At 41.0% G+C, this 15,980-nt stretch overlaps 1 long non-coding RNA gene across 12 annotated transcripts in view; it reads right to left on the reverse strand.

Moving 5' to 3' along the window:
- The window catches only part of LOC111243146 (uncharacterized), a 93,998-nt gene that overhangs the window by 10,566 nt on the left and 67,452 nt on the right, over positions 1-15,980 (reverse strand). For 5 of the 12 annotated variants that reach the window (XR_015324169.1, XR_015324160.1, XR_015324165.1 and 2 more), the window contains one exon: positions 13,050-13,519. The exons of the other annotated variants lie outside the window; for them this stretch is intronic. This is a non-coding gene — a long non-coding RNA (uncharacterized LOC111243146). The remainder of the gene's footprint in view (positions 1-13,049; positions 13,520-15,980) is intronic. 12 annotated transcript variants of the gene reach the window in all.

Raw genomic sequence — 15,980 nt, forward strand, 5'->3', positions numbered from 1 at the left:
ATGATGATTAACGAGCCGATCATTATCGATAAGAAATAAAAGAGGCAAATGGTTTTATCACACGCCACTTGAATCCAGTTGAATGTTATACTAAACGCAGGTGTAGTTCGAAATAAAAAAAGCAAAGCATTTCTGTCTTTAGTGGAATTACTTAAAGAAGTGTCTAACTTCTGGTTCTCCGCTATAGTCATGGCGGCCATCTACGATGCCGTTCATGACACAGTTCGTGCTCGAATCTAACTATCAACTTCGGGCTTCGTCCGCTAACGGCCCCCGCGTCTCAGCATAACCCTTCTTACCCCCTATTATCCTTTAAACCCTAAACCTCGTTGTGTGCGAACCTTGCTACATGTTCGTTTGCTCATCCTGCCATAGCTTAGTTACTCCCTGAATGCTTTTGAACTTTGCGAAACGATTGCCTCTCAAACAGCACAAGCCACTTTGATTTGGTCGAATTTAGCAATTTTTATCTGTTGCCATTTATGAGCCCTGCTCATAATGTGGATACTGAGCAATCTAAAGGAAGTAGGCTATTATTTTGCTCTACACCGTCAAAGTACCGTTTGATCAGCTCGCAAACAGATGAGTAAGACTTACACTCATACCCCATCAAATGAAGGCAAAGAACACCGGATGACCCGGTCGTCCCTAAATAGACTAACGCGTACGTCTATAAACAAAACAGAAGCTATACGGGCGATCTAAATATTCTGGGCTGTACGTCTATGCTATCGCTAACCATTGCTTTAAATGACTGGCTACTTTTAGCACGAAACGAGGTGCTTGTATATTCTGAATATATACAGAGGTATATATTAGGTATAGGTACGCCTAGTTTTAAACTAAGGCCGATTTCGGTGTTCTTAGATTTTTGCAGGTAAGCAGATTCTGTAGATTACATCGCAATTAGAATATTTTTCAGGCGCTCTTTCCTGACAAGTCCATAAAGCAGTACTAAGCAGCGACTTGGAACCATTCATAAACAAAGAAGTGAAGACTAATATCCTAATTTTGAAAGGGATCATTCACCGCTAAGATCAGTAGATTTTTGTTCAGGAGAGTTCGTAATAAACGCAAGTGTGACTGAAATATAATAGCAATACAATGAAAAAAATAATACTATTTGTGGGCTATGAACTCTAGGCTGTTATCATCCAACTCAGTCGTGCCGTCTGCACGATTTTAGTTCTCACAAAAAAGTTCCCGAATTTTTATGGATGAAGTTAACCGCTGTGAACACCAAATGTCTATTAAATTCGCAAGGCTTGAAGCTAACTTTTGTTGAAGTCGTTGTTGGGTCTATGCGTATGAATATACTTTGCTAAAGAAAAATATAAGATTTATTAAATTTTTTTTAAAGAATTTTTTAACCGCTTCAGGGCAAAAACTACTATTGAAGTATTTACCATTCAGAACCGCATGCGGCGGATAAGTTCATTAAACCCACATAAACATGTGACAACTTGATATAGTGCAATGCATTAATTGATCCTCTTAAATACGAAGCTGGCTTTAACGTATCTTAAGCTAGTCAATGACGGCATTTCCCCTCGCTAGCACAAAAATATACCTGGAACAAATGTATCTGATACCTAGTAATTGCGTGGAGCGATTTGTTAACCTCTCATTCTCCTTGCCGTCTTTTCCCTCTCACTACCTATTTGTTCTCGGTTACCCATACGGTTCTGTCAGCCATTAAAAGTTCTCTCTCCGTCACTGTTTTATTCGCTCACCTCTAAGCTTTTCGGTCTTAGTAATTTTTTGCTTCTACAGGCGGTTACTTTAGTGAAACTGCCTACAATGAGCGTCCGTGGCTGAGCAGCAGGATCGCCGCCAGAGCAGCTATAACAGCAGCAGCAAGAACAACTACATTAGCTTTATAGCATCTTCGATCCGTGGAAGACGCCAGAGTTGCGCGCAAATCTAGCACGCAGACATCGCAAAAAAGGAGAGCCTGACCAAGAGGGAAGAGCAAGTAAGAGGACGACAAGGGAGAGCGAGGCGAGAGAGAGAGAGAGAGAGAGAGAGAGAGACAAACCATTGAGGGCATCGACATTTCAAGCTTTGCTACGAAGGCCATCGGGATACAAACGATGCTGGGTCGATAGTCATTGATCTTTTTTATCGATCTGCCAGATTTTACCGGTGCTGTCGCGCTTCGTCTGAGCCCTGATGCGGCGGGGGAACGGTGCCGGCTGCGTTGCGTTATTGTTACAGCTGAATTTGCTGCTGCTGCTGATGCTACTGCTGCTGCTGCTGCTGATGCTGCTAGCATTGGTACCGTTGCTGTTTTGTTGCTACTGCTGTATCACTGTTCGTTGGTACTGCAGGGCCTTGTCATGGTGTCGGTGCCGCCGCTTGAAACGAGCACAAGCGCTAAAATGTTCGGTGTTTGACAAATGGTGCGTTGCTGCTGTATTTGCTAGCAGGACAGAGCCAGAGAGTATAAATCCGTTTGGGAAATGAGGGAAGCAGACATTGAGGAGCATTTGAGAGTTCGACCGGAGAGTTCTACAGCCGGCGTCAACAAGGACAAAGAAGGAAAAAGGGCACGCGCCGTAACAGTGCACTTGGCGAAGTGTGTTACGGCGTCCCCTCTTTGCTACCCTTCATCTCCTGGCTTCCGTGGCCGAGCGCCTTTTGGTTCTTCGCAGCCTCCTAGTGCCCACCACATCCCGAAGGCGTGAACGGCATTTGGAGTACTGGATGACGAAGCGGGGATTTTGGTTGGCGGAATACTTGGCTAAGGCCTCTGGGGTGAAACTGGGGTCAGCGGAAAACTCGTGTAGAGGGAACTACCAGTGCTGCCACCACTACCGCTAACATCAACGTCGCTGCCATCGCACCTAGCACCGAACGAGCAGCAGCTGTACAGGGTAATATTTTATTCCTGATTCCTTAGTGATCATTACTATTATCAAGTATTATGGTAATTTAAGGGTGTCATGGGAACCATATTTGCTTGCCCCTAATGCCCTTGCCCGGGCTGCGGCGGTGGCGAATATTGAAATATGCACTAGATTAGGATGATTATGATTTTAGGAAAAAACGGCATCCTTGGGGAATCGGCTGACGACGCTAGCACAGGCGCTACCGCGGCTGCCGAAGTGATCCCATCGTTCGGTATCGACTGATCGCGGATTCGCAGTATGAAATGGTTATGTAAATAATTGAAAAAGCGGCCTTTGTTTTCAGCTATCCTGTCTATACATAAAAATACAGAAATTCACTAGTTAGTTTACGGACAAGACATGATAGGTACCTGAAACGTTCTGAAAAAAGATAGGTCATATGGTTCGTCAGATATACTGTAAGAGTAGCCTCTAAACATCGTTTACGCGTCTGTGTGCTAAATACAACAAAAATTTGTGCGGTCGCTACTTAAAAGTAAAGGAGGTAAAATAAAGCATCTAGGTTCAAGGAATGAACAGCGTAACGTCCGTTTACGCTATAAACTAGACTGATTCAGAAAATTTCCTTTACTTAATGCCTTCACTACCTGCTTATCCTACTGGCCGTATTTGCGTCAGGTCTCCGCTAATAGGGTTGATCCCTTTTCGTAGTATTGTTACCTCTTGGGGTTCGTATCTATTAGCGCCCAATGAGTTATTAATAGTAACTGCTATCAAATTATGTTAAAATTCGATTGTGTCGCCCTTACACGCCATAGGTCACTGCCTATGATTATTAACTTTTTTCTAGTTGGTTTGTTCACATGGTACAAAAACGAGTCGAAGTGAATCAAGAAATAGTTTTAATGCTAGTTTAGGATATTCAAACTTAAGTTGATTAGAAATTTAAGTAGGGCAGTTCCGTATAGACTCCAATACTGATCTAGTTTCCAAAGCGATGTTGCTTACTTGAGTTCCTTGATCCTGTTGAGATAATTAGACAGGTAAACTTTTACAAACGCTGCAAGTTGGATTGTTTTTAGGCTGCATAATATCAGATAACACTTATTTTTTTAAATGCCACGATTGTAGCGCTCGTACTAGCGGAAGAACATACAATTTAAAGAGTACTAAGTGTCGTACGTATTCTGCCACTTCAACTGTCCCACTCCAGTGACTACACCTGGCACTTTTTTTGTGTTAAAACATAGTTTTCTCGCCCACGAGCCCTATCAGCTCACTCAAAGCACACCCTGCTTTCCATATGAAGACAGATGTTGATCTCTTTTGCAACTTCAGCCATTGCCATTAATTACGCTGTTTTCTCTGTCTGTTCACGACATAATCGGGAGCTGTCATTTCCTGCTTCCCATGTATGATCTGTTTTTACCTTCTTTCTTCCTCCACCATTTTGTTATTCTTTTAACAGCTTAAATATTCAACAACGGGTGTTCGTATACCGGGGTGGCGCCCTTCCCCCCGGAAAGTGCCCGACATAAGCAGGAGAAATATTCACATCCAGCCTCGTAGTTGTTGCTCCTGTCTCGATGTTGTACTACAGTCACCATAATCAAGAAATTCCCCTTCTGTCTTGGCTCCTGCCCGGATTCAGCCAGCGTTCCCATTCTCTATTTTCTATCGCTCATGTTTACATGTATCTGAAAACGTTTGTTTATACTACACACCCAATGGGATAACAAGCTGCTGATGCACGCGAAAGCTGTACAGATCAAGGGCCTTTTACCAGCTAACTACATTTTTTTCGTTAGTTTGACGCATCTTCTTACGATGCCAAGAAATTCATTTGATGGGGGGAGGTATCTTTGGCCCCTCGCCTGTCCTCTAGAAATTCGAAGCGAAAGGTCATCCAACGGAAAAGATGGAAAGAGGATGATAGCGTCGATATCGTCATGTTAATTAAGTTTGATCTGTACCACCTCGATTCTGTTTTTAGCTCATATATACATACAACGCGTATGACACGAACGTACGCAAGCACCTTAAATGACCCGCTTGCTTTAGGAGAACATCCAGCAGATGACAATAGCAACTTAAAAACAGACAGCCGCTCTGAAAGCACCTGGTACCGTGCTATCATCAACGGTGCGTTACCGCTCTTAACTCGATCTTTTTCTTGATTGGATACCGCTAATGTGGCTTGGCACTGATACAGATGTATTTACTGTATATATAAGTTGTGTATGCGAGTATATTGTACATTAAGCTTCGCATAAAGCCTCTCAAGTCAGTAGAAAATTTCGAGCTTGCGACTATTTGAAAACGGCAGGGCATCCACAAGATGCAAAGATTTTAGCTTTAAGTTGTGCTTTTTGCCATTGGATTTGCCGATGGATGGGAAGCATCTATTGGTCGACGCTTTATTCGCGGAGCGTTTCCAAAGTAGTAAATTCAATAAGTGGTCACAGGTATCAACAGTAGTATTAAGAATGGTCGCGTTTCGCGTAGCGTCTTCACGGTGGATGCGTAAATTTTTTAAATGCAATAAGTCTGTAAAAATATTTCCTTTGTCAGCCATAGATTTGTTTTTAACGCTGTTAACAAAGTTTCGAAGTCACCTGTTAGGTATAACATCAAAGACCTGCCCTAACTAGAATGTGTAGCCAGCACGCAAAAACTTGATATAGTTTACGAGTGTATTTGCTAGTCTCTCTCACTGCAAACCGAAGTAACTGTGGAAAAGGACAAAATCTCTAAAGATCAATAGAATTCTCTCTCGAGTCTGCGAAAGCCCTTGGAGCTAAGGTTACCTTGATTAAAGGGACGGCCAATGCAATACGGTTCGTGGGAAGGTAGTAGAGTGCTATACTACATATTGCATTAAGTTAACGCACATTCATAAAGAGGACTGAGGAGCTTCGTTGAAATAGAAGAGCTGTGCATCATACATATAATGTAGGGTGCGAGTTTTTTATTTCGACGGAGTGTCTCACTCATCTTTATGGGTTTGTATTAAATTCGGCATGTATGATATAACTATTCAATCATGTGGATATGTTTGTCGATATGGACAGTACGTGTAAAAGTACAGTCAGTCAGAAAATGGTAAATTTATACATCACGAAATACGTTCGTTGTTTGTTGTTATTTGATTCCACTGTCAAAGACTACTTCATGGACTCGGTAGCCGGTTTTAGGTTAGTAAAGGTATATCTTTAGTGAGCTCCAAAGTCTATGAACAAGTAGCATTATTAACCAAAACTTCTGCATACGATTTATAGTAGTGTACCATATTGAAGGCAGTATACATGTGTTCCTGTCTGGAAACTACAGTTATTTATTCTAGATTTTAGGACCTTTGAATTTACATCGATTGACTGCAAAGATGTGTTGCAAGTCATACATACTACAAGATGAAATATTATATTTCTATTTTATATAGATAATATAAGTAAATTTACACTAAATCGAGACATATACATTAGAAAGAGAAGCATGTAACAACTCCACGATGACCAGTACCTCAATTCGTTAATCCTTCCGGTCAAATAGCTTCCTTGTTTAAACATAAATTGATTTATTTATTATCAAGCGTAAAATCCACTCTAAGCATGCTAAAATAAGATTTTCCCGCTAAGCAGTGTTCGATAGGTTCTCAATTGTCTGCTCATGACGCAGCTACGATAGAAGGGAACATTTAGCTTTCATAGTTGAAAGAAAAACTACTTTATGTAAATAATCAGCTTAGTTAGTAAGTGGCACTATCGCAACTATATTTGCTTTTTCTATACCGGTTAGTATCTACCCCGCCAACAGTGTCCTGTGTCAGAGTTCAAATATGCAGGTCTCTGGATATGGAACCTGGAATAGTATTAGTTAGGTATACGTGATCAGAATCGCAGGCCATTAAGATAGGCTTTTTTACGTCTATGGGCTTTACTCGTTTCATAGGGTTTACCAGATTTCTCCCGTGAGTACATTTTCCATTTTAGGTATTGTCCCCTAGAAATGCTAAGCGACATCTAAGAAGCGGGCCAAAACGACGAGATCGCGTCCTCAGTGCTGAACATAGTTTTGAAATAAAATTTAAAAATCGCGCTTTTACGCACAATGCGCGGACACGTGTTTGCTATTGAACATGAGTTTATGTATTTATTTGCACTTAAACATAAATTTATTATTGTATAACCACATAGTATGTTCGTTGATTTACAATTCAGGTAGTGTAAATGTGTGCCGAGTCATTCCGCAAAAAGCAAAGATGTACGTATGCATCGTAGCCACGGGGTGTGTGGGGCATCAAACTCAAAATTGTAAGGTATCGCATTTAATTCAGTGCCGACACTCAGTCATTCTCTCAAGCTGTTCCCGTTATGAAATGAGCTTACTATTGAATACGATCTGCGTGTTTATCTTTGCGTTTTTAACTCACAGCATATTCAAAATGGCACACACTATATTTCGGGCAATCGGCCCGCTATTATAACATTCTCTGTGCTAAAACACTCTTGTAATGAACAATAGAAAAATTATTGTCCTTAGTCACAGCGTAATTAAGTGTAGTGAATTCTCTCTTTTCACCTTATTATTTTTGTTACTTTTTCTGTGTGTGAGTATGTGTGTGTGTGAGTATGTTGTGTGTGTGTGTGTGTGTGTGTGTGTGTGTGTGTGTGTGTGTGTGTGTGTGTGTGTGTGTGTGTGTGTGTGTGTGTGTGTGTGTGTGTGTGTGTGTGTGTGTGTGTGTGTGTGTGTGTGTGTGTGTGTGTGTGTGTGTGTGTGTGTGTGTGTGTGTGTGTGTGTGTGTGTGTGTGTGTGTGTGTGTGTGTGTGTGTGTGTGTGTGTGTGTGTGTGTGTGTGTGTGTGTGTGTGTGTGTGTGGTGTGTGTGTGTGTGTGTGTGTGTGTGTGTGTGTGTGTGTGTGTGTGTGTGTGTGTGTGTGTGTGTGTGTGTGTGTGTGTGTGTGTGTGTGTGTGTGTGTGTGTGTGTGTGTGTGTGTGTGTGTGTGTGTAGGTGTGTGTGTGTGTGATTAAAAGATTAGTACGTTCAGATTTCTCCTGGTTCAATGTTTAACAAAGGTATATTGCATTTTTTCCCCCCGTCATCAATCGTCTAATGATCACTTTGGTTCTCTGCATCATACTTACATATATCAGACGGCCTAAAAACCTGTACCCATTAGTAACATCGTGTTGCATTAAAAGCCAAAAACGTAACCGCTCCATATTTCTGATAAAGACGCTGCCTAGGTTTCGAGCAGGATAGAGTTTTTCGGCAAGTAAATGCCTTAAGAAGCTTCAAGTGACCATTCGCTGCCGTGATTAATTTATAAGGCTTCCAGCTATTCATTGGCTTCTTGTGACCCAGTACTTTTTCTTCGGTTGAATCGCATGCGTCATATTAGTACATCAGCAGATCCTTTCCAACCCGATGATTATAAATACATCACAGCAAAAAGGCGCGGCCAGTAGTTAAATAGAAGAATGCCTGCTTTCTTACTCCAATACGAGAGATCCTAGATAAATGGAGATAGTATGCCTATATATATATATATATAGGATAGGAACCTATATATATTTTTACTAGTTATGTTACTGACATTTTACAGCAGGAAGTGCTACCGATACTTACGAAATCAACTTGAAATTAAAGTAGGTCTTAGTTGTAATTCGTTCCCTAGGAGCTAGTTGCAATCAAAACGCTTGGCAATGTGTCTGACTATTTCATCTTAACATCTATCGAACACGATCCTAACAGGGAAATTTTTAGCGGTAAAGTCGGATCATGTGATCTGAGTCCTGGAGCCTCAAGGTCGCGTGCTGATGAATTTTTACCTAAGTGACTAAAGTTTGTATATATCGATCCATCAAAGGCCGAAATAAAACAGCTACAAACTGTATGGATCTGCACTGTAGCATTTTTATGTCAAGTAAGTATGCTTTTATAAAACGATCTCTTGGTCCAATCAAGATCTCTCGAGTTCGATAGCAAACTTGTTGTGTCATGCATATATTCCCAATTTCTTCTGTGTGATAACTGTACAATGTTGAGTAATGTAGTCTCTTAGAGACTGTTCGGAATACGAGAAACTCGTCGTCTTTATTCACACTCACCGCAATTATCCTTCAAAACAAGAAACCACCGCTGCTTTTTTTTTGAGCGACGATTCAAAAACTCACTGCCAAATGAACCTAGACGGAGTGGCAGAGCTGTTCAAGAACGGCTTTGGTCCGAAGCGGTAAATGGGACAGCGGACGATCCGAATGAGGACATCGTTTAGACGCTGCAGACAAAGATGGGGCAAAGAAAAGGGGAAAGAAGAGAAATGATGTGTTTCAGATGTACGACTTGGTTGGACCGGCCGCCATCACGACGGGGTACTTTTCGATATTTACTGGTCCGGAGACATAGTGTTCTTCAAACTATGGTGTAAGCGTACCAGGTTTATAAAGGCTATTAGATGTCTTTTTACCTTGTAGTCGAAAGACGTCTTCATTTTGTTATAATAAATAATTTCCAATTTAAATATGACTTTGACAGATTATAGGAAACAATTTAGTACTCCATCGGAAGGCTATCATTCGGAGTTTGGCTTGAGTACTTGAAGAAGAATTGTATTGAACTTTAGAATTTCGTTACCAGAGAAGCAAACGGAACGAGTTTAACTCGAGCAGACAACGTTCGAAGGGTGACTTGAGCTTTAGAATTTCGTCGCTAGCCAAGACGATGGTACGTGGACGTGGACTACAGCCTCGAGGAACAAATATGCATAATTTGTTCTTACAATAGACTGACGATATGATTAACTAGGTTGTCATTCATCCGCCTAAGATGTACTTTTATTCGTTTCTATTGTAGCGCACATTTCCGTAGCCTCACATAGAGATATTCCCTGTCTATTTTACGATGACTAGCAAACATTGTAGGACATTGTTGCCTGCTGGGCATACAGGTCGTTCATTTTCTGATAAATCTATTTAGATTGTCAGTTGCAATGCGCAAGGTTATGATTAAAAGTAATTATCAGAAGCTCGCAGAGCAAAAAAAGTGCAAAGGGTATAGTAGCCCTGCATCAGGAGACTAGAAGCTTCCTTAGTATAGCGTTGATAAAGGCTTCCCTTATTATTTCCTTTTTGTTTATTTGCTTCGTATAACAGCTAGTGCTTTTTGTTATTAGGGGCAACATCCGGTGCGGATGTTACTTTATTGCCATGTGCTGTAATGACAAGCTAAATAATAATAATAATAGGCATTTAAAGCAAGCAAAGTAGTGCTACCTAAATGCTGCGCAGTAGGAGATCGTCCGCCTTTTGGGTCCGCTAGACGTTGCAGGCTGCCTATATTAAAGGAAACGTATTCAATGAGCGAACCTGTGTATTTGAACTGGGTCACAATGCTTGCAACCCGACCGCTTCGTTGTAACCGGTGAAATAATTGGGTATTTCGTACAATGTACAGTAGTTATCTGCTAGCGCGATACGTATTGGCAATAGTGTGAGATTCGTCATCTTGTTTATTCTAGAAAAAACTTGGAAAATAATTCTATTGCAACGTAGCGGTAGGTTATCTTCAAGTTGACATGCCCGTTCAAACAATAAGGAGTTACGTCGTTCCACGTGAGCTCTGTAAAGCGGTGTCTCCGATCATGTAAAGAAGGGAAATAGGTACATACAAAAGAGTCTATTAAACACAGGCGAAAATTCTGTGCAGATTTTCTCCTTTGGTCTATGTAGGATTTGTGTTTTGTGGTAGTAACCAGCTATGAATGACACGAGTATTAATTTTAACTTTATAATGTAACCTCTATTGATGTAAGTGACAATATATTTTGGTTCCTAATATAGTTCAATATATGATTAGACGAGATGAAAAACAATCGCCTACTATTTCGTCTGCAACGTCAATACGTATACGTTGCTTCTGCAAAGTTGTACCGATTTCCAACTGATCATTCAAACATTCAGGAATCTTTAGTAAGCAGAATGTCGGTATGCTTTGCCACTACGATTCAGCAGAAGATCTGTGTAATTATTAGAGAGGGTCAATTTGAAATAGCAGAATCCACACAGGTAAAAGCAGAGCCGAGCGAGAGGCTATGGGAACTCGCTAATATCACTAAGAACAATCCGTACCTAGACGAAATCGAAGAATTTGAAAAAAGCTTTGCTAACTGTAGAAATTAAACATGAGAAAAGTCGTCAAAAGCAACTATCGTTTCAGAAAGTGTATCAAAGAGTCATGGATTATATAATTAATGTCACGAGTAAGTAAATCAAATATAGCCTGTTAGAGCTGCTTGTGCTCTGTTTCCTATAAACGCGCTAGACAATGGACCGTTAACGTGCACCTAGCTCCTAGAGAGCTGTGCTAAATATTAATATACCAATATTTTTTTATCGTTAGATTTTTATACGTTTCGAAATAGACACGACTTAATAATGAATAAGAAGTGAAAAAATAGTCCTTTCTTTTATAACTCGACTGGGTCAAAAGAGAAAGATTAAAGCATCGGCAAACAGTAAAGCCTTTACCTTTTAACAAAAGATATTTGTATGGCAGGCCAGCAACCAATAAGAGAGAAGTTGACCCCATGAAAACCCAAGTTATGCCCTAGGTAACTTTTCAAAAACCAGCTTGCAGGGAGGACTATATGGTCGGAAAGTTCTAGGACGTTGAATTTGCAACGTGTCGGAAATTGGTTTCAACAGCGTCCGCATTAACAAATGGGTGAGAAGTTAAAGTCACCTCGCTTCACATGTACACTACCCACATAAATCACAGACATACTACTCAGTGAAACAGTCTTTTAAAGTCCTAAACTACTTGGCACTTCCTTTAGGGCCACCAGTGAATCAAATACGAAAGTGTCTGAAAGGGCAAGGATAAACTGTTGAGATATGCCCCTACCGAGCAAAAATATTAACCGAAGTAATCACCAGCCAAAGAAGTAGCGTATTGGCCTTCGGGAAAACTACTAAACATGTGCTTCAAATGTTTAATGCTACTCTTTCCGAAATACAGTTTTATAGCACGTAGCTGGTACCAACTGGCTTTAAATACAAATATAACAAAATGCGTAGTTCTTATTAAAGGACTTTGCTGTGGCATATGTAACGTTCTATCAATGACCATTCATCCTATTCTATGCTTTTCAGCAGATTTCACTTATACATACCTAGACAGAATTCTTCATTATCACAATATATATATATATATATATATCTAATCAGAGAATATTTAAATAGAGTAGATTTGTTAACAGTCTATTATAAAGTCTGCAGGAGCCAAACTCCCTGCATTCGGTGTACGTTTCCAATACGTAGAAGCTTTTCTTTAGTCAAGATCGAGTCCATGCTCAGATTGTCAAAGCTAGATTATATTATACGGATGCAATATAATCTAATTACTTAATAAATTCGCAGATAATCTAAATAGATCACTCCATAATTACTCAGCACGGTTTAATCATGCAAATGACCTTTCCTGCACCAGCTTTAAAGCACAATTAAAAATAGTCAACATCGGACATAGCTTGTGTTAGGATCGACGTGCATCTTGCTTCCCAGAAGCGTTATGTGCGGTACGTGCTGAAAATATCATGCAAGCAGATACAACAAAGATCAGGCAAACTGTAACATCTATAGTGCAAGCTATAGCAATGTTATGCGATTTTTATGTATTACATAATATGTAAATGGTGCAACTAATAAAGGCAGCCCATCGGTGCACTAACGCGACTTTGATTTCCTCCAACAACACATTGTAGAGCCTCCGCTAAAAGCTCTCCCTAATAAGCTTCTCCTTTTTTTTTACTGCATCCTTGCAGTAATGACCACATTGGCGACTATCTGAATACGATGTCAATTGGAATTGCAGCCATTTTAAAAGAAACAGACCTTAAGCCCACCTAAGCTTTTAATTTAGTCAAGGGAGCATCTCGTAAACGTGCATTAAAGACAGTCATTTAGACGCTGCCTGAAAAGTTCAGCTACACTTTTTATAGTTACAGATGTCAAGCGCACAACTGATCGTTGGCCCAGCGCTCTATGGAGAAAATCATTTCCGACTATTTGCCGTAATAGGTTCTACTTGACTACATGGATTTGTTTTGGGTCCTACATCTTAAAACAAGTGCATAAGTTACCGCTGTTGTTTCGATAATATGTACTTCAGCTAACTAGCGTCTCTGTCGAAAATCTCTCACCTGTCCGAGCGAATGTAGGCTACGCAGAGGGATTAGAGTTGAGTCGACCCGTTTACTAATGCTAATCGCTTGACTCTCCTTGATCTGTGATCCCCGTAGAAGCGACTGTTTGCAGGTAACATTTTAGCTTTGAAAGTGCTTTCTTCCGGTTCCACGTAGGCAGTGGCTGGCTTGTTCATTGTACAGTGGGCTAGAGGTGAATGGTAGTGAAGCATTGAAGCTGACGCCGCCTCCGCGTTCTTCTTTGCAGCCAAACCGAGGGATTCACTAAATTTCTCCTAGATGTCTCTTTTTCTTTTTTTTTTCGAAGAACGTTTTTAAAGGCATCCATTTGTTTCAGCCGAAGGGAAAAATTGATGACAGGAAGAGCAGTCTAATGATCCTGCTGAGAAAGCTATCGCTGGAGGCCCTTACGCATTACAGCGCAGTATAAAAAATAGGGTGACGACAGAGGTCGATTGGCAAGAGGACTACAAACATTGCGAAGAACAAAAAGAAAACGAAGAGAATTAAGTGCGGGAAAAAGAAAGATAAAATGGGTCTATCAAGTTAAAATATCGACACTTTTCTACGAATTACATCCATTTGTTCAAACACCAAGTTAGCGGTTATACAGGAGAGACAAACAGCGGGAAGATAAGCTTGCTGGGAGGTTTAGGCAGAAAAGTAGGACAAATTGTATAACATAGAAAAATGCATAGTACATATACATACTACATAAATAAGTAGTTTCATCGGTCTAACAGACAGAGGAGAGTTATAGGGCGTTCGATGGTGACACAAACAATTCCCATTATATTGATACGATTCTCTTTTCTCTAATAATACGACATACTCGTTATATTGATAGAGGACGACATATTTCATGATAGATTAATGTTAATGCGTGCGTCTTCCGAAATTTTATATTTCGTATAAAATACGTTTCTTTCTCTGATTCGAGACCAACTTAAAGTGATCCGCCAAGCCAATATGACTTGACTGAAGTGACATAAAGATCTGTTAGCCTTCCCTACCCCCAGGTCATCTTATTTGAATAGACCTTAGTAATTCTGCTGATATCAGTTTATAGTATTACATGAAACATTGCATTACCAACGTATGCATTTCATATGTTGCTTTAATCGTGTCGTTCGCCTGATTAGCGATTGTTGAACAATGTTCAGTAGCTAAAAAGGAAGCCAACCTACTATTAGACTGATCACAGTTCAACGATGGGAACCGCATGGGGCACCCGTTTCGTTATGAATATTCTGTCCGTTGCCCCTAGTGATTTGAAACTCCGATCGAAAATGTCGTTACCGCTATTTTCAACCTCATACCACAACACCGAAATAATGATAATGTTTTGAGTAACTGTTCAATCCTTGTCAAACACCTCTTACCTAATTGAGCCCATTACATAAATCAAGACAATATAAATGCCTTGTCGTCTTTCTACAGGTTTCTAACAACTGGCCAATTTTGGTCACTGGCTTAGTCTGTCTGCGCGGCACAGGCAAGCGGATTACTCGTCTACCCGGTGACTGTTAGCTGGACGATTTGTGCATTATGGTGAAATCGTCTCGTCGTTAGACGTTGATTTGCTTATATGGCATAGGGTGGCGGTGAGTACTATAACTTGCGTCAGTCCTATCGACAATGCTCACAACAAGGTTCAGCCGAAAGCTACAGCTTCTATCCACAATGACTCGATCTCAACGATCAGATACGAAGAGACAGGGATTGGGTAAAATGAGGGGGTTGAAAGGCGGATAAGCGAACGACAGTCATCAGGAGCCAGGATCGCTTCCACCGCTTTCGTGTTCGCCTATTCTCTACCTTCCCCAGTGCCCTCTGCTTTATTCTCATCTATCGCCCCATCTAGTTCGTTCGGACAGATGCAGAGAGGTATGGGGTTTGGTTAGCATTGTTGCCGATGGTCACCCTTCTTCATACTTGCTTCATTCCTCCTTTCATAGACAAGCTGAATAATATTGGTCAGTCCGACGGGCACCCTGGCAGTGCACAAATCCAATAAGTGTCTAGAGTGGCCAACCGATTCCACTTATCGTGGTTTACCACAATACTCAACGTCATCCACCGCGTCGCATTTGTGCTATTACTACTACGGCTACCAACACGAGCGGTTATCGGGTAGTGTGCTTACCTTTGCCCGACCATACGTCCATATATATGCACGTATGTGCGCGCATACACACAGACAGAGCACGATATATTGTCTATGCGAACTATCCGAGGAGTCCATTCCCCTGAAGGCATCGCCCACTGAGAGAGAGGTGATGATAACTTTGAGAGAAGGGAAAGAAGAAAGAGGTGTTTACTGGACACCGTGGTCTACTAGCTCTCCGCTGTATTAGGCAGATGATGGCTACTGGCTTAATCGGAATAACTGGCTTGGCTTCTCCGGAGATGCCATTCATTCACATATTTCCTTAGAATTACTGTTTTCTCAGATCGTTGTAACATGTGATGCGGATGTGCTATTGTACACAGTATGTGTCAGCCAGTGAATAATCCATTGGTTCACTCGATATAGCTGGTACATCTTCCATAAATTGAAGTCAATTAGTCTCACGACATTTGTCAACTAGTCGTCGTTACTCTAGCACGGACACTCAGTGTTAATTGTATCGAGCCTCTTTTATGTACCCACTTTTCTAGCACCACTATGCAGTGCTGAACAGCTAATTAGTATTCTGTCCAGCTATAACTGGACATCAGCTCTCTAGAGCATATAGCAGCTATACGGAGACTAAACCACCAAGCTTTGGCCAGGAATAGGTATCAAGGCCCTTCGTTTGTCTCTGCTGTTTGGTTATAGGTCCTAACGTGAAGTGAACTTCGCGTAGTATGCAGGTTTGCTTGAGATCTAATCGTTCACACTGTACAGTCAAATGCAGACCGCAACATAAAAAAGTAACGCGATAA

Source organism: Varroa destructor, unplaced genomic scaffold (assembly GCF_002443255.2).
Source record: "Varroa destructor unplaced genomic scaffold, Vdes_3.0 BEIS01000001.1, whole genome shotgun sequence".
In the NCBI taxonomy this organism is placed as follows: Eukaryota; Metazoa; Arthropoda; class Arachnida; order Mesostigmata; family Varroidae; genus Varroa; species Varroa destructor.